A 22,058-nucleotide genomic window follows, 5' to 3' on the forward strand; every position below is an offset into this window, starting at 1 on the left:
TTGCTGCTGCTTTGATGTACACAGTTCTGTCAAAATAGTATTCACAGTTCTGTTCAAGCTTCTCTTTGTTATTTTCCTCATCTTCTTGTTGTTATCATATATTCCTTTCTTTGTGATCTCTGGTAGTCTCCACAAGCGGGTTGAAAACAAACGTTGTTATGTGTGGATTTTACACTCCTCCAAGAGCCATATCAAAATAGACAGATGCCATTTCCGTACCTCCGTACAAAACAACGGCTAAGGGAGCTGGGCATGTTTAGCCTGGAGAAGAGGAGGTTAAGGGGTGATATGATAGCCATGTTCAAATATATAAAAGGATGTCACATAGAGGAGGGAGAAAGGTTGTTTTCTGCTGCTCCAGAGAAGCGGACACGGAGCAATGGATCCAAACTACAAGAAAGAAGATTCCACCTAAACATTAGGAAGAACTTCCTGACAGTAAGAGCTGTTCGAGAGTGGAATTTGCTGCCAAGGAGTGTGGTGGAGTCTCCTACTTTGGAGGTCTTTAAGCAGAGGCTTGACAACCATATGTCAGGAGTGCTCTGATGGTGTTTCCTGCTTGGCAGGGGGTTGGACTCGATGGCCCTTGTGGTCTCTTCCAACTCTATGATTCTATGATTCTATTCTATGATTCTATGAAAACATTCCCAAAGTCTGTCCGTTAATTTCCACAGGCCTGCCAGTCTCTCCTCGATTTTCTCGGGGGGGGCCCTGCCAGGCCAAACTCACAGTCCGATATAATAACAAACCATGGTCCTCCTCCCCCTCGATCATCCTGTGGCCAGGCCTGTCGTAACAAATCTCTTTTTTTTAAAAAAAGAGAGATTTAAAAAAAAAGAGCTTACTGGCCACTTGGAAGGTTTCCCTCTGAAATGGATGGATAATTTTCGAAGAGGCAAGTTTCCCTTCTTTGTTATGAGAGAAGGAAGAGATCCCCCGCGTTCTCGAGGAAGCTGTTTGTTTTTTGGGCTCCCTGTCTCAAAAGACTTTGTTGCATTTCCAGGTTGGGGCTTCTTGCGGTGCCCAGAAATTGCTCCTCTGTTGAAAGCTAAAGGCAGAATCGCAACTGCCTTCCTACACGTCACTGAGAATATTCTCCTTCTTTTGATGAATATAGATCACGCCATGTTTCATAACTCTGCCGATGTAACAATGCCCACGGGCGCGATTTGCAGTGGATGAGCAAGCATTTGTCTCCCAGTTGTTTCAACAATGCAGACAAAGCCACTATTCCCGCCTAAATCCAGCTGCTGGAAGTGAGAAGGGCAGTAGCTCAGTGGAACAGCACCCGCCTCGCAAGAAGAAGGTCCTGCGTTCAATTCCCGCCATCTCCAGATAGTCGGTTCTCAACCTGTGGGTCGCCAGATGTTGTTAGACTACAACTCCCATCATCCCTGAGCCTTGCTAGCTAGGGGTGATGGGAGTTGTAGTCCAACAACATCTGGGGACCCACAGGTTGAGAAAGGCTGGTAGAGCAAGGACAATACTTCCTGAAATCCGGGAGAGTCGCTGTCAGTCAGTGTAGGCAATACTGAGATGGACCAGTGATCTGAGCCCGGGTTCAAAAGCAGCTAGGCGTATTTTGCAGCAGCCTATTGGCCAATTCATGGATCACTGCCCTTCCTTGCCAACAAAGGTTTGTAGTGGTTTTCCCAGTGGTGATGTATGGAAGTGAGAGCTGGACCCTAAAGAAGGCAAGGCTGATCGCCGAAGAATGGATGCTTTTGAATTCTAGTGCTGGAGGAGACTCTTGAGAGTCCCATGGACTGCAAGAAGATCAAACCTCTCCATTCTGAAGGAAATCAGCCCTGAGTGCTCACTGGAAGGACAGATCCTGAAGCTGAGGCTCCAAGACTTTGGCCACCTCATGAGAAGAGAAGACTCCCTGGGACAGGAGGGCCTGGCGTGCTCTGGTCCATGGGGTCACGAAGAGTCGGACACGACTAAACGACTAAACAACATGCATAGTACAGTGGCCAAGCAACACTGTGGTGACAGAGCGTAGTCACTGCAGCTTGTAGCCACAGATCGCTTTCTCCTCCATGAGTTTGTGACTGCAGTGCCTCTCGAATCTCTTGTTTACACCATTAAAAGTCCATCGTTCGTCCCCCACAAAAAATCCTGGGAACTATAGTTTACCCCCTCATAGAGCTGCAATAATCCAGTGTGCTGAACAAACTACATTTCCCAGATTCCTTGGGTGAAATTGTGTGCTTTAAATGTATCATGTGTACTGAAGTAAAAAAAAATTAAGGCCTTATATATTTAATAAATGTTCATAAATGTACCAAGCAAACACGTACATAAATATATAAACCACATGTCTGAAGCAGCACAGGAAAACAGTCTTGAAGCCATTTTGGCTCCCAAACTGACCAAATGTTTTCTCTGCAAAGTCAAAGGAAAATGGAAAAGCTTCCCCATTGTCTTTTCCTTCACAAATCTTGTCTGAAGGGTATGTCTGTGTATGAATAGGGTGAGCCTATGACCTGGCTCAGGAACTAAGTATTTGTTATTACAAAAGACTGGCCAGGCTCCCCAGGGTATCCAATCAAGTAAGCATTAACAGGTAACCTGCCAGACAGGAGATAAACAACAACAGGAGATAAACAACACACTCAGATTTCTGTTGTAGCAATCAGCCTACATCTGTGATGTAGGTATGATGTTTGTGGGGGTGGTCTTGGACTCCAGGGCTGGCAATTTAAAATGTCTATATAAGGGCGGACACACCTTTGTTCTGGGTCCTCCTCCTTCTCCTGCGTGTGAGGGGAGCACCCTGTTGCAACAGTTCAATAAAGATCAGGCTTACTAGCTGCTTTGCTTCTCAGTATCCTCTGGTTGGCCTCTGTTGTTTTCTCCAACCGATGGAGAACCTACAAAGGACTTTATAAGGGCTCTTGTGTCCCCCATAAGGGAATAAGGGCAGATTTTCGTTCATTACAGTACATAGGCCATAGTACTTTGGTTTGTTCTCTGCCTGCTTTTCTGTTGATGCAGACCTGCAAAAGTAACAAGCCGCAGGGTGTTAGCTTGGCAGGCGCAAATTTTTGCCCCACTGCAAATAGTTGGCTGATCCCAGGCTAATTCTGTGCGGCTGGAGAGAGTTTCTGTTGGTTTTTCTAATAATAGGAAGCTTTAAGCGGGCTTAAGAGGGACAGACTCACCTTATCCAATATCCCTAATTCAACCCTGTTGGGTCAAAGGGGAAGCTTCTGTTTCAGCATTTAAGGCCTCACGTAGGGAAATCTTAGGGGTTGAAAAGGCTAGGGAAACAAATATTCAAAACATTGGTACTGTTTGTTCATTGGGAGAGCAATTTGTGGCAGTCGCTCGCTATGACAAATGAGCTTTCTTTGCATGTTCCAGCGGCTGCAATAATTCATTAAAAATGGTTTGGCAAATTGAGTTTAAGAGACATTATCTTGCATCGGTTGTTCCCAGACTCTGGACTGTGACGTGATAGTGTGCTTGGGAATGAAATAAAAAAAATTACAGTGGTGCCCCGCAAGACGAATGCCTCGCAAGACGGAAAACTCGCTAGACGAAAGAGTTTTCCGTTTTGGAGGTGCTTCGCAAAACGAATTTCCTATGGGCTTGCTTCGCAAGACGACAATGTCTTGCGAGTTCCTGCTGGTTTTTCCCCCTCCCCCCTTTTTCTAAGCCGCTTATCAGCTGATCCGATCAGCAGATAAGCCACTAAAAGCTGCTAAAAGCCGCTAATAGCGCTAATTCGCTAATCCGTCAATGGGCTTGCTTCGCAAGACGAAAAAACCGCTAGACGAAGAGAATCACAGAAGGGATTCTTTTCGTCTTGCGAGGCACCACTGTAAGGTCTTATATATATAATAATTGTTCATAAATGTACCAACGAAGACATACATAGATATGTGGACCACATATCTGGAGCAGCACAGGAAGACAGTCCTGTAACCATTTTGACTCCCAAACTGACCAAATGTTTTCCTGCAAGGAGGGAGGAGGTGAAAAAACCTTCCTTGTTACAGGAATTGGGTAATCACCATCTCAAAGGAATGGCCAGACTTCTGGGCTTGTGGTGGCAAGTTGTGGTTACCTCATGGTGATGGAGAATGTACTCTGCACATGCTCAGGAGAAGAGGGAGAGCCTCTTATGCATTATTGGTCTCTGCTTGATCTCTGGCTCGTGTTTTATATTTCTTGATGTTAACCAAATCCCTAAATATTTAACCTTTTTATGGACTTCAATCTCAATGTTTTGTTCTAATTCGGTTCTTTCTTCTTCCTTCATGTTTTTAACTAATAATTAGTTTTATTCCTGTTTAGCTTAAATCCTGCCACTTCCCCAAAATTCTGAATTTTTTTCTATTACTTTAGGGAGTGAAATTTTAGGTTCTTCCACTGTTATCACTAGGTCATCTGCATACGCTTTTAACTTGAATTCACTTTTCCCAGTTTTTACACCTGTAATCTCTTTATTTGCTCTTATGTTTTTGGCAAGTACTTCCAAGACCAGAATAAACAATAATGGAGATAATGGGCATCCTTGTCTTGTTCCTTTTTGGATCTTACAGTCATCCGTTATCACCTGATTTATAATTAGTTTAGCTTTTTGTTCTGAATAGATTGCTGCTATTTCTTTTAAAAACTTGGGACCACTTCTGATTTGTTCTAACAGCTTTATCATGAACTTCCAAGAAACATTATCAAAGGCTTTTTCAGCGTCTATAAACATCATTGCCACTTTCTTTTCATTTTTAGCCTCCAAATATTCTATTATATTCAAAATATTCCTTATATTCTCCTTCATTTGTCTTCCTGGTAGGAACCCGGCTTGATCTTGATGTATATATTCATTTAATTTTTTTTAATCTATTAGCTAGGATATTTGCAAACAATTTGTAACTTGGCTCATGTTTTAAACTCTGTATATTTCATGCTATTGTAGAAGGTCTGTTCTCCAGAGCTGTCACTTTCGAAACTTTCTCTGCTATCAAGTTGTTTGTTTAGATTAGCCAGGGAAGGACTCTAGTGTTCTACCTGCCAAATAGAATATGATGAAGGGCATTCTCTGGCTTCTTTTCAGGCACTGTCAAATGACATTTTTTTTTACTGCCTGTAAACTGCATTTTCTTTTCAATTATCCAAGGTGGACTGTGGGCTCTCTTGGTGCCTAAGACACCGCCATTTGGCCATTTATGCCTGATCCTTCGCCTTGCAAGATTCTCACCTCCCTTGTGCGCTCAGGTATCCTTCCTGGCTTCCCGATTCAAACAAACTGTGGTTTCCTGGTACACCCAAAGTCCACACTGCAGTTTGTGCATACCATAGTTTGCCCCATTTGGCCAACAAAGTAAACGGCAGTTTGCTCTAGTTCCCTACTTTGTTGTTGTTGTTGTTGTTTAGTTGTGTCCAACTCTTCGTGACCCAATGGACCAGAGCACGCCAGGCCCTCCTGTCTTCCACTGCCTCCCACAGTTTGGTCAAACTCATGCTGGTAGCTTCAAGAACACTGTCCAACCATCTCGTCCTCTGTCGTCCTCTTCTCCTTGTGCCCTCCATCTTTCCCAGCATCAGGGTCTTTTCCAGGGAGTCTTCTCTTCTCATGAGGAGCCTCAGCTTCAGGATCTGTCCTTCCAGTGAGCACTCCGGGCTGATTTCCTTCAGAATGGAGAGGTTTGATCTTCTTGCAGTCCATGGGACTCTCAAGAGTCTCCTCCAGCACCATAATTCAAAAGCATCCATTCTTCGGCGATCAGCCTTCTTTATGGTCCAGCTCTCACTTCCATACATCACTACTGGGAAAACCATAGCTTTTACTATACGGACCTTTGTTGGCAAGGTGATGTCTCTGCTTTTTAAGATGCTGTCTAGGTTTGTCATTGCTTTTCTCCCAAGAAGCAGGCATCTTTTAATTTCATGGCTGCTGTCACCATCTGAGGTGATCATGGAGCCCAAGAAAGTAAAATCTCTCACTGCCTCCATTTCTTCCCCTTCTATTTGCCAGTTGGTGATGGGCCCAGTGGCCATGATCTTCGTTTTTTTGATGTTGAGCTTCAAACCATATTTTGCACTCTCCTCTTTCACCCTCACTAAAAGGTTCTTTAATTCCTCCTCACTTTCTGCCATCAACGTTGTGTCATCTGCATATCTGAGGTTGTTGATATTTCTTCTGGCAATCCTAATTCCAGCTAGGGATTCATCCAGGGCTGTGAAATAAATCACACCAGTATTGAAATAACATCAGGTGTTTCAAGGAGGCGTTATACTGGTGGAGACTTCACAGTTTCCCAGGGGGTAGCTCAACTGAACCAATATTTTGCAGATAAGTTGCAGGCACATTGCAAAAAGCAGCAAACTTTTCAGGTTTATTTCCACTTAGAGCTCAGCAAATTATGCAGAGCCTGCTAACAATCAAAGAGGCAAACTAAACAAAGAACTGGAAAGCAATTATTTCTTCCCTCACCCGTGAAAAAAAGAGGGGGAAGAGTTTTTATCTTCATTTTCTGGTGGCGTTTATGTTGTTGGTTTCCCCTTAATAGCTTTCCTCCATATAAAAATGGAGGGGTGTGTGTTTTTTTAAATGTAAAGGAGACTATCTTTTTGCTTGCATGGCCTCCTTGCCGCCCTTTGATGAGGGCTTTTTTGGGGAGGGCCTTCTATGGCTGGGGGTGGAAATGGAGGGGAGAAGATTTAGCTGGCTGCCTTATGCTGAAATGGGAGGTTGGTTGCTGTGTGAGAATGGCGAGGAGAGTGTTTTTCAGTAAGCACTGAAAGCAAATGCGTGTCTACTCACAAGCAAGCCCTACTGAATTCAATGGGGCTTACTCCCAGGAAAGTAGAAGTAAGTTTAGTTGAATTCAGTGGGGCTTATGCATGCACAGATTCCACTTAGACCTCTGAGCGGAAATGCAGATGCAAATTGACTAGCAAATCACTTAAACTACTCATAAATTAGTTGAAAATATCTTAAATGTAAAAGGTAGAGGACCCCTGACAGTTAAGTCCAGTTGCGGATGACTCTGGGGTTGCTGGCGCTCATCTCACTTTACTGGCCGAAGGAGCCGGCGTTTGTCCGCAGACAGTTTTTCCGGGTCATGTGGCCAGCAGGACTAAGCTGCTTCTGGCGAAACCAGAGCAGCGCACGGAAACACCGTTTACCTTCCTGCCAGAGCGGTACCTATTTATCTACAGTGGTACCTCAGGTTACAAACACTTCGGGTTACAGACTCCGCTAACCTGGAAGTAGTACCTCAGGTTAAGAACTTTACCTCAGGATGAGAATAGAAATCGTGCTTTGGCGGCGCAGCAATGGGAGGCCCCATTAGCTAAAGTGGTACCTCAGGTTAAGAACGGTTTCAGGTTAAGAACGGACCTCCAGGATGAATTAAGTTCTTAACCAGAGGTACCATTGTACTTGCACTTTTGACGTGCTTTCGAACTGCTAGGTTGACAGGAGCTGGGACTGAGCAATGGGAGCTCACCCCGTTGCGGGGGTTCGAACCGCCAACCTTCCGATCGGCAAGCCTAAGAGGCTCAGTGGTTTAGACCACAGCGCCACCCTTATCTTAAATATAGGGACATTTATTTAATATTTTTATTAAAGCTACAACTTCCTTCCATTTTAAGGCCCTTCACTGCCACAGGGAGCCTTGCCAAGGCCCTCGGCTGCTGTGGGGAAGTGTGGCACACCCTCTGCCGTTGCGAGGAGGTACGGCGGGACCACCTGCCACTGCGGGGAAGTGTGGCAAGGCTCTCTGCTGCTGCAGATATATATCACAATATATTGCGATATTTGTCTGGTGATATATTGCGACGTTGAAAACCAGATATTGCCCAGCCCTATTTCCCGCCTAGCTTTCTGCTTCGTCAGCTGTAGCTACTTTGCTTTTGTATCCAAATGAGGGGTAAACTATGGTTTGTGAAAACCACGGTGCACAGTGGCATATCGTGGGTTGCCTGAGCTGGGGCAAGTGTTGCATCCCCTGGTGGATTGGGCAGCTGGGCTGGAGGCGCGTGGAGCCTGCCAGGAACATGACTCTGGCGTTGCCGCTGCTGCTGTCGGATGCCACGCGCCTTCTCGGCTTGGATGCTCTGCCGCCTACCGGCTCGGTGAGCCCAGGGGGCATGGGTGTCCCTTTACCGGCCGCAATGAGAAGGAGTCTTCCCGCCAGCCAAAAAGGCCTGGCCCGGGCACAGCTGGCCTCCCTGGGGCTCCAGAAGGCTGCAGGACCTCAGCTATGCCAGGGTACCTGTCATGGGGGCCCCTTGTTGCGCCCCCTCAGAATTTTGTGCCCGGGACTGCTTCCCCTCCTGCCATCCCATGCTGTACCACTGACATTGTGGGCTTTGAATGCCGCAGGAAATACAGTGGTACCTTGGGTTACATACGCTTCAGGTTACAGACGCTTCAGGTTACAGACTCTGCTAACCCAGAAATATTACCTCGGGTTAAGAACTTTGCTTCAGGATGAGAACAGAAATCGTGCGGCGGCGCAGCAGCAGCAGCAGGAGGCCCCATTAGCTAAAGTGGTGCTTCAGGTTAAGAACAGTTTCAGGTTAAGAACGGAAATCTGGAAAGAATTAAGTACTTAACACGAGGTACCACTGTACAGTCATACCTCGAGTTGAATGTGCTTCAGGTTGAGCGCTTTTGGGTTGCGCTCCATGGCAACCCGGAAGTAACGCAGTGCGTTACTTCCGGGTTTCATCGCTTGCGCATGCGCAGACGCTCAAAATGACGTCATGGGCATGCACGGAAGTGGTAAAAAACGACCCCTGCATTTGCAGACGCTCCGTCACATCATATGTTCCATTCAGGATGCAAATGGGGCTCCGGAACGGATCCCGTTCGCATCCCAAGGTGCCACTGTATAAATAAGCATAAATAGCCAAATCGTGAACCAGTAAGTTTGGGAGGGAACGAGCTTATAAAGGAAGTGAGATAATAGTAGTAGTAGTAGTAGTAGTAATAGTAATAATAATAATAATAATAATTTATTATTTATATCCCGCGCATCTGGCTGGATTTCCCCAGCCACTCTGGGCGACTTCCAACAAAGTATTAAAATACAGTAGTCTGTTAAACAGTAAAAGCTTCCCTGAAGAGGGCTGCCTTCAGATGTCTTCTAAAAGTTTGGTAGTTGTTATTTTCTTTGAAATCTGGTGGGAGGGCGTTCCACAGGGCGGGTGCCACCACCGAGAAGGCCCTCTGCCTGGTTCCCTGTAACTTGGCTTCTCGCAGTGAGGGAACCGCCAGAAGGCCCTCGGAGCTGGACCTCAGTGTCCCTGCAGAACGATGGGGGTGGAGATGCTCCTTCAGGTCTACTGGACTGAGACTGTTTAGGGCTTTCAAGGTCAGCACCAACACCTTGAATTGTGCTTGGAAACGTACTGGGAGCCAATGTAGTTCTTTCAAGACCGGTGTTACGTGGTCTCGGCAGCCGCTCCCAGTCACATCATCTGAGCCTATGGCACGTTTCTCATTCTGCAGGCAGTGGAAGATGGGCAAACTCCCTTTTTAAAGTCATTCTCTCTCCCCATCCCCAGCACATGTACTCCCTTGCCTTGAGTCACTTGCTTAGTGCAGCTGTAACATCCTAGATATGCCCTGAGCTTCGCAAGCTGTCTCTGAGGCTGATGTGCAAGGCAGCAACTGCTTTTCAGTGAATCATCTCTGCTCTTGCCGTAATTGTTTGGGAACAAATGTTCCCGGAGTATGGACTATTGTTCCGGCCTTCAAGTGTTTTATCCTTATCTGGACATTTCTGTATTATTGTTGTAAGAACAAAGCAGATTGGAAAGCAACTAAAACTAATACTTAACTGCGCTGCTGTTATATCTCTTGCATGGAGGAGAGGCCGGCTCGAAAGTCCTTTTATATATATAAATTTTTATTAGTTCTTTTTAAACATACCATTTTCAACGGTGATTAAACATATTTTTTAAATCTAATTCAATTTTTTAGACTTCCATCAGTCCTGCCTGAAAATTTTCCAATCTAATCTCTTAGTATACATTTCTTATTTTCCCTGTTACATTTAAAACTCATAACCAGTATCTCTATTCCTTATCTACTTTGTAGCACTTCGTATATTTCTCCTTACAAAACTTGCAAAGCAAGCCCATTGAAGGATTAGCGGATTAGCGCTATTAGCGCTATTAGCGGCTTTTAGCGACTTGTCTGCTGATCGGATCAGCTGATAAGCGGCTTAGCGGCTTAGAAAAAGGGGGGGGGACCCGCAGGAACTCGCAAGACATTTTCGTCTTGCGAAGCAAGCCCATAGGAGATTCGTTTTGCGAAGCACCTCCAAAACGGAAAACTCTTTTGTCTAGCGAGTTTTCCATCTTGCGAGGCATTCGTCTTGCGGGGCACCACTGTACATTTAAAACTCATAACCAGTATCTCTATTCTTTATCTACTTTGTAGCAATTCGTATATTTCTCCTTACAAAACTTTTTGTAGTCCTGCTAGCGTAATTTGTTGATTACAGTTGCTCTTCAAATAGTTCATATACTTCTTCCAATCTTCTGTAAATCTCTGGTCCCGCAGGTTTTGAGTCCTTCCTGTCATTTTGTCCAATTCTGCATAGTCCCATTATTTTCGTCTGCCATTCTTCTTTCGTCGGAATTTCTTCTTGCTTCCATTTCTGGGCTAACAATACTCTTGACGCAGCTCGAAAGTCCTTTTAGCTCGCTAGCTGCTGAGCTTCTCTTTGGATTCCAGCTTTCAGGCCATCGCCTTCCACCCTCTCTCCTTTGCTGCCCCGAAACGCTGTCCTAAAAACCCCTCAAAGCATAGGAAGAGCCCAGCTGCTGGGATCAGGCCCATAGACACCAGCGTCCTGTTCCCAAGGTGGCCAAAAGGGAAGGCTGCAAGCAAGATCTGAGCACATCCACCTAGGACCACCTGAATGACAGTGGCTGGAATCACAAGACAGAGAAACCAGTAGGAGAACACTTCAATCTCCCAGGACATTCTATACAAGATCTCAAAGTAGCTGTTTTACTACAAAGGAATTTCAGAAATAGACTGGAAAGAGAAGCTGCTGAATTGCAACTCATTACCAAACTTAAAACCATGGAGAGACCTGGTCTGAACAGAGACATTGGATTCTTATCTCATTATACATGACTAAGCCATTTTTCACCTTCTCACCCCTTGCCTTTTCCTGTAAGACCTATTACAGTCGTTAAGAGTTGTCAACAGGCTCATCTCAGCTATCTGCCAATCTCCCATTCCCACCACCCTTCTGAGTAATACCCCTCCCCACCTTCACACTATATAGAAGGATCTGGCAACTTCTGTTTCAGTGTATCTGAAGAAGTGTGCATGCACACGAAAGCTCATACCAAGAACTAACTTAGTTGGTCTTTAAGGTGCTACTAGAAGGAATTTTTTTATTTTGACTATGGCAGACCAACACGGCTACCTATCTGTAAGTGGCTGGTGCTGTCGCCCTCTTGCATTTTAATTGTATTATGCAGTGTGGCTTGTCTAGTTTTATTTATTTTGTGGGTGGAAGGTTTTTGTAAGAAGCTTGGTGGGCACAGAGGCAGTGTTAGGGACTCAGATATACAGTAGTACCTCGGGTTACATAGGCTTCAGGTTACAGACTCCGCTAACCCAGAAATAGTACCTCGGGTTAAGAACTTTGCTTCAGGATGAGAACAGAAATCGTGCTCCACTGACGTGGCAGCAGCAGGAGGCCCCATTAGCAAAAGTGGTGCTTCAGGTTAAGAACAGTTTCTGGTTAAGAGCGGACCTCCGGAATGAATTAAGTACTTAACCCGAGGTACCACTGTGTAAGCTAATACCCAATACGTTTCCGAGCACAATTCAAAGTGTCGGTGCTGACCTTGAAAGCCCTAAATGGCCTCAGCTCAGTAGACCTGAAAGACCATCTCCACCCCCATCATTCTGCCCGGACACTGAGGTCCAACTCCAAGGGCCTTCTGGTGGTTCCCTCGTTGTGAGAAGCAAAGCTACAGGGAACCAGGCAGAGGGCCTTCTCGGTAGTGGCACCCGCCCTGTGGAACGCCTTCCCATCAGATGTCAAAGAGATGTCTGACTTTTAGAAGACATCTGAAGGCAGGTCCAGTTTACCGGAAGGAGCGTCTCCACCTCCATTGTTCTGATGGCAAGGGTATGCAAAGTTTTATTGTTCTTTCGTGATGGGTACTTAAGAGGCTGATGTGGGTGGTGCTGTGGGTTAAACCACAGAGCCTAGGACTTGCCGATCAGAAGGTCGGCGGTTCGAATCCCCGCGACGGGGTGAGCTCCCGTTGCTTGGTCCCTGCTCCTGCCCACCTAGCAGTTCGAAAGCACACCAGTGCAAGTAGATAAATAGGTACTGTTCCGGCGGGAAGGTAAACGGCATTTGCGTGCACTGCTCTGGTTCGCCAGAAGTGGCTTCGTCATGCTGGCCTCATGACCCGGAAGCGGTATGCTGGCTCCCTCAGCCAATAAAGCGAGATGAGCGCTGCAACCCCAGAAACTGGACTTAACAGGGGTCAGAGGTCCCTTTACCTTTACTTAAGAGCTGTTGGGAAAGGTGTCTGATCAAGTGGCCTAATGCTGAACTTGTGTATTCCTTGTATACCCCTCCCCCTTTGTGACATGCTAGTGATGCAGTGATGCTGTATCAATGATGCTGCTTGAAGTGTATTCTGGGGGGACGAGGGAAGTTTTAAAAAAAGTTCTTACTTCTGTGGGGACCTGTTGTGCAACAATAAAGATCATGATCTACTGACCACTGTTTTAGTTTGTACCCCACCCATCTGACTTGAGTTTTCCTAGCTACTCTGGGCTGCTTCACGCTTATATAAAAACATAATAAAAGTTCCTTGAAATAACTCTTGTTCTTTGCCACCCTTGAAAAGGAACCAAACCATTTTTCCGCCACTTCCAGGTTGGCTTAAACCAGGCGGTTGGTTCATAGGTCTTCCCCGCAAGCTCCTTTAATGAGAAATTCCTTTCATAATTACTTTCTCATCTTGTCTCTGGTTTTGTTTTTTTTCCTCCCCTTGCTAAGCTGTCAGGCCAAAAGCTAATGCGTGGGCAAATTATTATATACGTGTGCGGCTAAAGATCCTTTAATTAACAAACGCTCACTTAACCTCAGCTTAAGTCTTAGACTGAATGAAAGGTCAAAAAAAGCATCTTTCGTAGAGGCAGTGAAGAAGTGCAAAATCGGGGGAAACGTCTCCCCTCCTACACACAGGGAGGATGAATTGTGGCCCCGGCCAAATCGGGATTTGAACACCAAAGTACTAACTCTTCCATGCTTTTCCCAAATCAGGTTTTAATATCAGCAGTTCCTTTTGGAATTGCAGTGCAGTGGTATGTTGGTTCTCAAATGCCTTGGTACTCAAATGCCTGGAACGTGTCCAGAGGAGGGCAACCAAAATGGTCAAAGGCCTGGAAACGATGCCTTATGAGGAACGGCTAAGGGAGCTGGGCATGTTTAGCCTGGAGAAGAGGAGGTTAAGGGGTGATATGATAGCCATGTTCAAAGATATAAAAGGATGTCACATAGAGGAGGGAGAAAGGTTGTTTTCTGCTGCTCCAGAGAAGCGGACACGGAGCAATGGATCCAAACTACAAGAAAGAAGATTCCACCTGAACATTAGGAAGAACTTCCTGACAGTAAGAGCTGTTTGACAGTGGAATTTGCTGCCAAGGAGTGTGGTGGAGTCTCCTACTTTGGAGGTCTTTAAGCAGAGGCTTGACAACCATATGTCAGGAGTGCTCTGATGGTGTTTCCTGCTTGGCAGGGGGTTGGACTCGATGGCCCTTGTGGTCTCTTCCAACTCTATGATTCTATGTGGAATGTTCTCCCTAGGGAGGTTCATCTGATGACTTCATTATACAGTGGTACCTCAGGTTACAGACGCTTCAGGTTACAGACTCCGCTAACCCAGAAATAGTACCTCGGGTTAAGAACTTTGCTTCAGAATGAGAACAGAAATTGTGCCGCGGCAGCAGCGGGAGGCCCCATTAGCTAAAGTGGTACCTCAGGTTAAGAACAGTTTCAGGTTAAGAATGGACCTCCAGGATGAATTAAGTTCTTAACCCAAGGAACCACTGTATATCTTTAATTATTATTCTTATTATTTATTATCTTTATTGCAAAACATACAACACAAACAGACAAAAACAATTCCACAAGAATACAGTGGTACCTCGGGTTACATACGCTTCAGTTTACATTCGCTTCAGGTTACAGACTCCGCTAACCCAGAAATGGTGCTTTAGGTTAAGAACTTTGCTTCAGGATGAGAACAGAAATCGTGCTCCGGCGGCGCAGCAGCAGCAGGAGGCCCCATTAGCTAAAGTGGTGCTTCAGGTTAAGAACAGTTTCAGGTTAAGTACGGACCTCCAGAACGAATTAAGTACTTAACCCGAGGTACCACTGTATATATATTTTTAAGGAGCAGTTCTGTTGGCTTCTAGGGGGGTGCTCTAGTGTGAACATGCAAGCTCGGTATCTGTCAGTCAATCCTTATTACCCTCAGTGGCTTCACAGCCGTCAGAAGATAATAAAATTGCATCACAACCCACTATCCAATATTGCCAACCTTATTCTTAACCAAATCTGATCCCTGCAGCTGAGATGTGTGGAAAGGGACGTCATTTGCTTCCCCTTATGCACTCTTGCAAGCATCCCGGGCAACTGAGCATTTAGAATTATCTAGCTAAGCATGAAGGTGCTAAATGAAGAGGCCTAAATTGCAATGCTATGCTCAAGCAGCTGAAAGTCCGTGGCGCGAGCTGTGTGCAGAAACGTCTGTAATTTGTGTACAGCCCTAAGCAAAGGGACATAATGTATAGCTTTCAGGGGTTCTTTGGCTGCAGAAACAGCTAATGCAGTTCTAGGCTGCATCAACAGAAGTCTTGTGTCCAGCTCAAGGGAAGTCATAAAGGTAAAGGGACCCCTGACCATTAGGTCCAGTCGTGGCCGACTCTGGGGTTGCGGCGCTCATCTCGCTTTATTGGCCGAGAGGTCCAGCTCCGAGGGCCTTCTGGCGGTTCCCTCCCTGCGAGAAGTGAGGTTATAGGGAAGCAGGCAGAGGGCCTTCTCGGTGGTGGCACCTGCCCTGTGGAACACACTCCCATCAGATATCAAGGAGATAAAGAACTGCACAACTTTTAGAAGACATCTGAAGGCAGCCCTGTTTAGGGAAGTTTTTAATGTTTGATTCTATTTTTAATATTCTGTTGGGAGCCGCCCAGAGTGTCTGGGGAAACTCGGCCAGATGGGCAGGGTTCAAATAATAATAATAATAATAATAATAATAATAATAATAATAATAATAATAATCTTCAAATATCTGAAGGGCTGTCACATGGGAAATGGAGCAAGCTTGTTTTCTCCTGCTCTGGAGGGTAGGACTTGAACCCATGACTTACAAGAAAGGAGATGCTGAACGAACATCAGGAAGAACTTTCTGACAGTAAGAGCTGCTCCACAGTGGAACGGACTCACTCAGAAGTTTGTGGGCTCTCCTTCCTTGGAGGTTTTTAAGCAGAGGTTGAACGGCCATTTGCCATAGATGCTGTAGTTAAGATTCCTTCATTGTACCAGGGTCATCTAGTCCAACCCCCAGCAATACAGGAATCTTTTTTTTTTTAATGATATTTATTGAAAAAAGATTTTTTTAAAAAAAATTACAAAGAAATAAAAAGACAAAGTTACAAAGAAAAAAGACAGAAACAGAAAAAAACCCATCATTTTCAAATTCTCGAATTTCATTGCCTTCTTTCCATGACCTCCTCCTCCTCCCATCTCTTGTATCTTGATTAATAATTGTCACAGCAATTCCTTTCCATAATTCATAGTATTCTGTCCTTACATTACCTTACTCTATTTTCATCTTATCTTATAAAAAACCTTAAAACTTAAGACTTAAGTGTTATTTTTACCAGCTTCTCATAACCATAACCTTTTTACCTGATTCTTTAAACATTTTTACAAGAGCCAAGTAATTTCATTTCAACATTTTTCCAACGTTCATAAAACATAGCAATACGGGAATCTTTTGCCCAGTGTGGGGATCAAACCCATAACCAGGGTCCGATTTAGGTTTGATGAGGCCCTAAGCTCCTGAAGGTAATGGGACCCTTTATATGTCCAGCTGTCCTTTGCCCACAACAAAATTTCGCTGTTTTTTTGTGTTGACTATATGCTAGATGGCAATTTATGGACCTAATAGGTACAGTGGTGCCTTGCAAGATGAAAAGAATCCGTTCTGTGATTCTCTTCGTCTAGCGGTTTTTTCGTCTTGCGAAGCAAGCCCATTGAAGGATTAGTGGATTAGTGCTATTAGCGGCTTTTAGCGGCTTATCGGCTTAGCGGATAAGCGGCTTAGCGGCTTAGAAAAAGGGGGGGGGAGGAAAAAAACAACCGCAGGAACTCGCAAGACATTAACCTGAAACTGTTCTTAACCTGAAGCACCACTTTAGCTAATGGGGCCTCCTGCTGCTGCCGCTCCGCCGGAGCATGATTTCTGTTCTCATCCTGAAGCAAAGTTCTTAACCCGAGGTAATATTTCTGGGTTAGCGGAGTCTGTAACCTGAAGCGTATGTAACCTGAAGCGTATGTAACCCGAGGTACCACTGTACGTAAATCCGGCGCTGCCCATGACCCTGTGATTAAGAGTCTCATATTCTACTGACTGAGCTATTTAGCTTCTAGGGGTCTTGCAGTAATGTCCAAATGCAAAATGAATACAAAATTATAAAATGGAGGAAGATTAAATGACAAAGAGCCCAGTTAAGTACTGATTAAATACCATCAAGACTAGTGCATCAGGCATGTTAATAAACTGACCGCAATGATTTTGCTTGTGCGTGTGTGTTGAAAGGTGTCTTAATTTGCAAAGATGTTTAACGCCATAATGGATGTTTCTGCACTTTATTGTGAAATAGCTGCAAGCCAGATTCAGATTTTACTGATGGTTAGGCAGTTAGACACAGGAGCACAATTTTTTAATTAAAAAAAACCCTTCTCAAAAGGCACTGGTTTCTTGGGGGTTGAGAGTCGGTAGCAGAAAGCAGCGATCCTTCCTGATATATGTTGGGTACAGCTGGGCTGAATATTGTTGTATTGGTTTGCGCAATTTAGACCTGCTACTTGCTGCGAGCCGGCAAAATGTGTTTTGTGGCTTTGGCGCAGAAGCAGGAAAATGAGAAAAATATATCAGATGGAAGGAGATAGCAAGCGCTGGACTGCATTAAGAGTTCAGGGTAATAAAAAGCTAATTCTCTGCCCCCCTCCCCCCGGCTTGAAAGCACTTTGACTAAATAGATATTGGAGTCATCCACTAAGAGAGTTGATGATTCCCTCGTGGTTTCTCTTTGTGAAAGGCTGATGAAGGGGCTACTGATGAAATGGATTTGCAAATAGCCTCTTCCTTCGCCTTCATAACCCCCTAATATGACCTGCCAGTCAGATGTTCTTGGAGTGAATTGTGATCGATTCTCATCATCCTCAAGGGCTTCCTTGAGCCCGTAAGCTTACAAAATAAAATAAAATAAATCCAATTGGGCCTGATCCGGCCCACGGGCCTTAGTTTGCCGACCCATGGTTTAGGGGGTCCCTCCCCAAATCCTTAACGTCATATTCATTGCTCTGGCATGTGGTCTTTGGAAGGGAATGTGGTGTTTGTGGCAATGGTAATAAAAATAAAAATTACAACAATTATTTGTATGGGTTTCCCTCTCTACTCTTCTTTTAGGACAAACAAAGTGGTGATCCAATTGGTTCCCGTCTCATTTCAATCATGTTCTTTGGTTTTTTTTAAAAAAATAAAAAATTGTCTGGCCTCCCACAGTTTCCGAGTTGGCCTTCAGCTTATTCAGGAGGACTTAATTGGGTGCTTCTGGCAGCTCAAGTGGCACTCCTTGAGAGCTTGCAAACACTTCAGCAGGCGGAAAAAAATAAAGAAAAGTTTATTTTTGGTATTCCCCCCAGTGCGCGAGACGGGAAGTAATCTTCTAACGAGCCTGGAGAGTTTGCAAATGTGTTTGGCACGCAATTACCCAGATCTTTAATAGGCTTCGCAATCGCTTATCGCTTTGTTACCGTGGTTCACCCCACCCTGCTAAAAATGTCATGGATACCCATGCGAAACACATCTGGCTAATTGAGCCCGAGCTGCGTATGCCTCTCCTCTCAAATATTAATTGACTGGAGTTGCGTTATGAAAAAATGGTTAGCTTGAAACATGTGGCAAGGGCCTAACCTCACCTGGGTAGTCAAGCTTGATGCTTGGATGCTGTTGGATGCTGCCCAGATTAACATCATCATCATCAACAACATCATCATCCCCCTCCTCCTCCTCCTTCTTTGGTGATCACTCATAGCCAAGTAAGATTGTCTTCCATGAATGCAGTCTTAACAGTGAGTCCGCAAGTGACTGTGGAGGCCAATTCTGGATCCACACGTCCTTCCACAGTGGGGACACAGGTTTACGGGCGAGAGTTGATCACGGTGTGGATTTCCCAAGCATGCCTTCCTCTTAGCACACTTCTCCCTTGCGTTCTGAGTTCGAGTGTCTTCAAAGCCCATGACACCTTTGGTAAAGGCTGCTCTCCAACTGGAGCGCTCGCAGGCCAGTGTTTCCCAGTTGTCTGTGTTTATACTATTTTTTTTTAGATTTGCCTTGAGACAGTCTTTGAACCTCTTTTGTTGACCACCAGCATTTAAGTGGAACGACCCCATTATCTTGATGACAACTTTTATTATCCTTATTGTTCATTACCTGTGGACACATTGTCAACCAAGGTGCAGTCTTGTATCAAAAGAGTGAGACTTGCAGACTTCCTGCACATAATGCGGAGGTGAATATTTTTTTTGCGGGCTGGCTGATGGGGAAATGGGGTGGCAGCAGGTGGCAACTGTTTTCATCTAGTCATTTGCACCGTGGAAAAGCTGCTCCGCTTCTCTCTGGCTGTGTTGATTTATTTTCACCCAAACGGCGCTTCACCGGAAATTGTAACGGTAGAAACTTGGCTTTCGACCAAGATGCTCATCAGCAGAACTTGGTCCGCCTGCTAAGGGCAGTGGATGTAAAAGCATTTCCTTTGCTTCCTAATAGTGAGGTGCATATTTGTGGCCAGCTAGTAAAGGAACCACCGAAAAGCCAAAAAATGGGGTTTTTGGAGCTGGTGTCTTGCCTGGCATTCCCATGTTTGGTGATATTAGCACCTTGCCCAGGGGTCAGCAAACTTTTTCAGCAGGGGGCTGGTCCACTGTCCCTCAGACCTTGTGGGGGGCCATACTATATTTTGAAGGGGGGGAAATGAACGAATTCCTATGCCCCACAAATAACCCAGAGATGCATTTTAAACAGAAGCACACATTCTACTCATGTAAAAGCACCAGGCAGGCCCCACAAATAAGCCAGAGATGCATGTTAAATAAAAAGGCACATTCTACTCATGTAAAAACAGGCTGATTCCCAGACCATCCGCGGGCCGGATTTAGTTTGCCTACCCATGACCTTGCCTGTTTAGCGTTAGTTGTGTTACGCAAATGACATGGGGGGGGGCATTTTTAAGTTGTTACAATGTTGCAAATATCATGCCTGGATGTATCCTTTCGACTTGACAGCTCAGGGAAGATACCTAGCTTTATAAATTCGTAGGAAATTCATACTTTAACCGGCTCTCCTCATTCCAACGCCATTTTAACCATTAAAGAAAAGTGAATTTGGGCTCCACCTCCCTGCATGAACCAAGAAGCAGGAACTCATGTAGGGGGCAGGAACAGGGCATCCCAACATCATTCCCTAAGCATGAGAGCACAGACACAGCCCCCCACTCAGGGAGTGACCGGGGGGCAACAATCGACATCCGCAGAGGCAGTTGAGCAAGTCAGGGTTCTGAAAGCCCATCTCCAGACAAGTCTTGAGGGCAAGGAGATGTCAAGAGTTTTATTGTTCTTTCAGTGATGGGGACTTAAGAGGTTGGGACGCGGGTGGAGCTGTGGTCTAAATCACTGAGCCTCTTGGGTTTGCTGATCGATTGGAGGTCGGCGGTTCAAATCCCCGTGACGGGGTGAACTCCCGTTGCTCTGTCCCAGCTCCTGCCAACCTAGCAGTTTGAAAGCATGTCAGAGCAAGTAGATAAATAGGTACCACTGCAGCGGGAAGGTAAATAGCGTTTCCATGCACTTTGGTTTCCATCACGGTGTCCCGTTGTGCCAGAAGCGGTTTAGTCCTGCTGGCCACATGACCCGGAAAGCTGTCTGTGGACAAACGCCGGCTCCCTCGGCCTGAAAGCGAGATGAGCGCCACAACCCCATAGTCACCTTTGACTGGACTTAACCGTCCAGGGGTTCTTTACCTTTTACCTTTTACCTTTACCTTTACTTAAGAGGTGTTGGGAAAGCTGTGTGATAAAGTGACCTAATGTTGAACTTGTGTAACCCTTGTACAGTGGTACCTCGGGTTACAGATGCTTCAGGTTACAGACTCCGCTAACCCAGAAATAGTACCTCGGGTTAAGAACTTTGCTTCAGGATGAGAACAGAAATCGTGCTCCGGCAGCGTGGCGGCAGCAGGAGGCCCCATTAGCTAAAGTGGTGCTTCAGGTTAAGAACAGTTTCAGGTTAAGAACGGACCTCCAGAACGAATTGAGTTCTTAACCTGAGGTACCACTGTATACCCCTCAGGGTTCCTTACTCCTTTGGGGGACTGTTGCACAACAATAAAGATCTTGATCTACTGACCACTGTTTTGCTCCTATACAGGTTACAGACTCCGCTAACCCCGAAATAGTACCTCAGGTTAAGAACTTTGCTTCAGGGTGAGAACAGAAATCGTGCTCCGGTGGTGCGGCGGCAGCGGGAGGCCCCATTAGCTAAAGTGGGGCTTCAGGTTAAGAACAGTTTCAGGTTAAGAACGGACCTCTGGAAAGAATTAAGTACTTAACCACTGTATTTGACTGGAACTTCCTTCCTTTCTGACCGCATAGACCCGTGGGCTCTGCCCTGACGAGCTAGGCCATTGAGTAGCCTCTCACCCTAGAACTGTCCTTATCAGTTGCGAGATACGTGGAGGTCAGAGATTCCTCCGGTGGGAAATGTTAGGAATCGCTCCTGAGTTCCAGCATCTTTCTGTAACTTGGTCACACCATGGTGTGACCCTGGCTGCATTCATATTGTAAATAGGGAGTTGCCCCTGTTTGTAAATGGTATAGAAGCCGTTCTGGCATGAAAGCTGCATATTAATGGAAAACGGCCAAAGCACCCCCCCAAAAAAAAGGAAAGGGAGTTCTGCAACTGGGGTGCAGCCACAGAGAGGAGCTCCTGCAACGCTTCTCCCTTTGATGTCACCACTGGTTTCGGTCCGAAATAATACCATTGATGGCACAGAACCCAGCCTGCTGCAAGATTCAGGATGCATAAAAGGAAGTTCTTTGTGCGGTGCAGTTAGACTATGGAACTCCCTGCCACAGGAGGCCGCTGCAGGAAGTACTGAGTTGGTTGGCTTTTAAAAGAGGATTAGACAAATTAATGGGGGAAGAGAGGGCTATGGATGACTGCTCATCCTGATGGCTATGTTCTGCCTCCTCCAAAGATGGAGAATCATAGAATTGTCGAGTTGGATGGGAACCTGGGGGGTCATCTAGTCCAGCCCCCAGCAATGCAGGAATCTTTTGCCCAAGGCTTGAACCCTTGATCCTAAGATGAAGGAGCCTCAAGTTCTGAAACCCAGTTTCTGGAAACTGCAGGAAGGGAGATAATAATAGTAGTAGTAGTAGTAGTAGTAGTAATAATAATAATAATAATAATAATAATAATAATAATAATAATAATAATAATTTATTTATTCCCCGCCCATCTGGCTGGGTTTCTCCAGCCTCTCTGGGCAGCTTCCAGCGAAATATTAAAATACAATAATTCATCAAATATTAAAAGCTTCCTTAAACAGGGCTGCCTTGTGTTCGAATCCTGATGGTGGGTTTCCTGCAGGCATCTTGGTCAGCTGCTATAGGAACGGGATGCTGGACTAGATGGGCTGCTGGCCTGACCCTGCGTTCTCATGTTCTCCTTGAGAACAAAAGAATTCGC

The 22,058-nt window shown here is 45.5% G+C and overlaps 1 protein-coding gene and 1 long non-coding RNA gene across 3 annotated transcripts in view; both read left to right on the forward strand.

Annotated features, from left to right (window-relative positions):
- Window positions 1–22,058, forward strand: part of GDPD5 (glycerophosphodiester phosphodiesterase domain containing 5) — a 156,327-nt gene that overhangs the window by 43,579 nt on the left and 90,690 nt on the right. The gene's annotated exons all lie outside the window — the stretch shown is intronic.
- Window positions 18,328–22,058, forward strand: part of LOC309530682 — a 127,617-nt gene continuing 123,886 nt past the window's right edge. The window contains exon 1 of the long non-coding RNA XR_014218843.1: window positions 18,328–18,387. This is a non-coding gene — a long non-coding RNA (uncharacterized lncRNA). The remainder of the gene's footprint in view (window positions 18,388–22,058) is intronic.

The sequence above is a fragment of the Podarcis vaucheri genome, assembly GCF_965113315.1.
Source record: "Podarcis vaucheri genome assembly, chromosome: 4".
Classification (NCBI taxonomy): Eukaryota; Metazoa; Chordata; class Lepidosauria; order Squamata; family Lacertidae; genus Podarcis; species Podarcis vaucheri.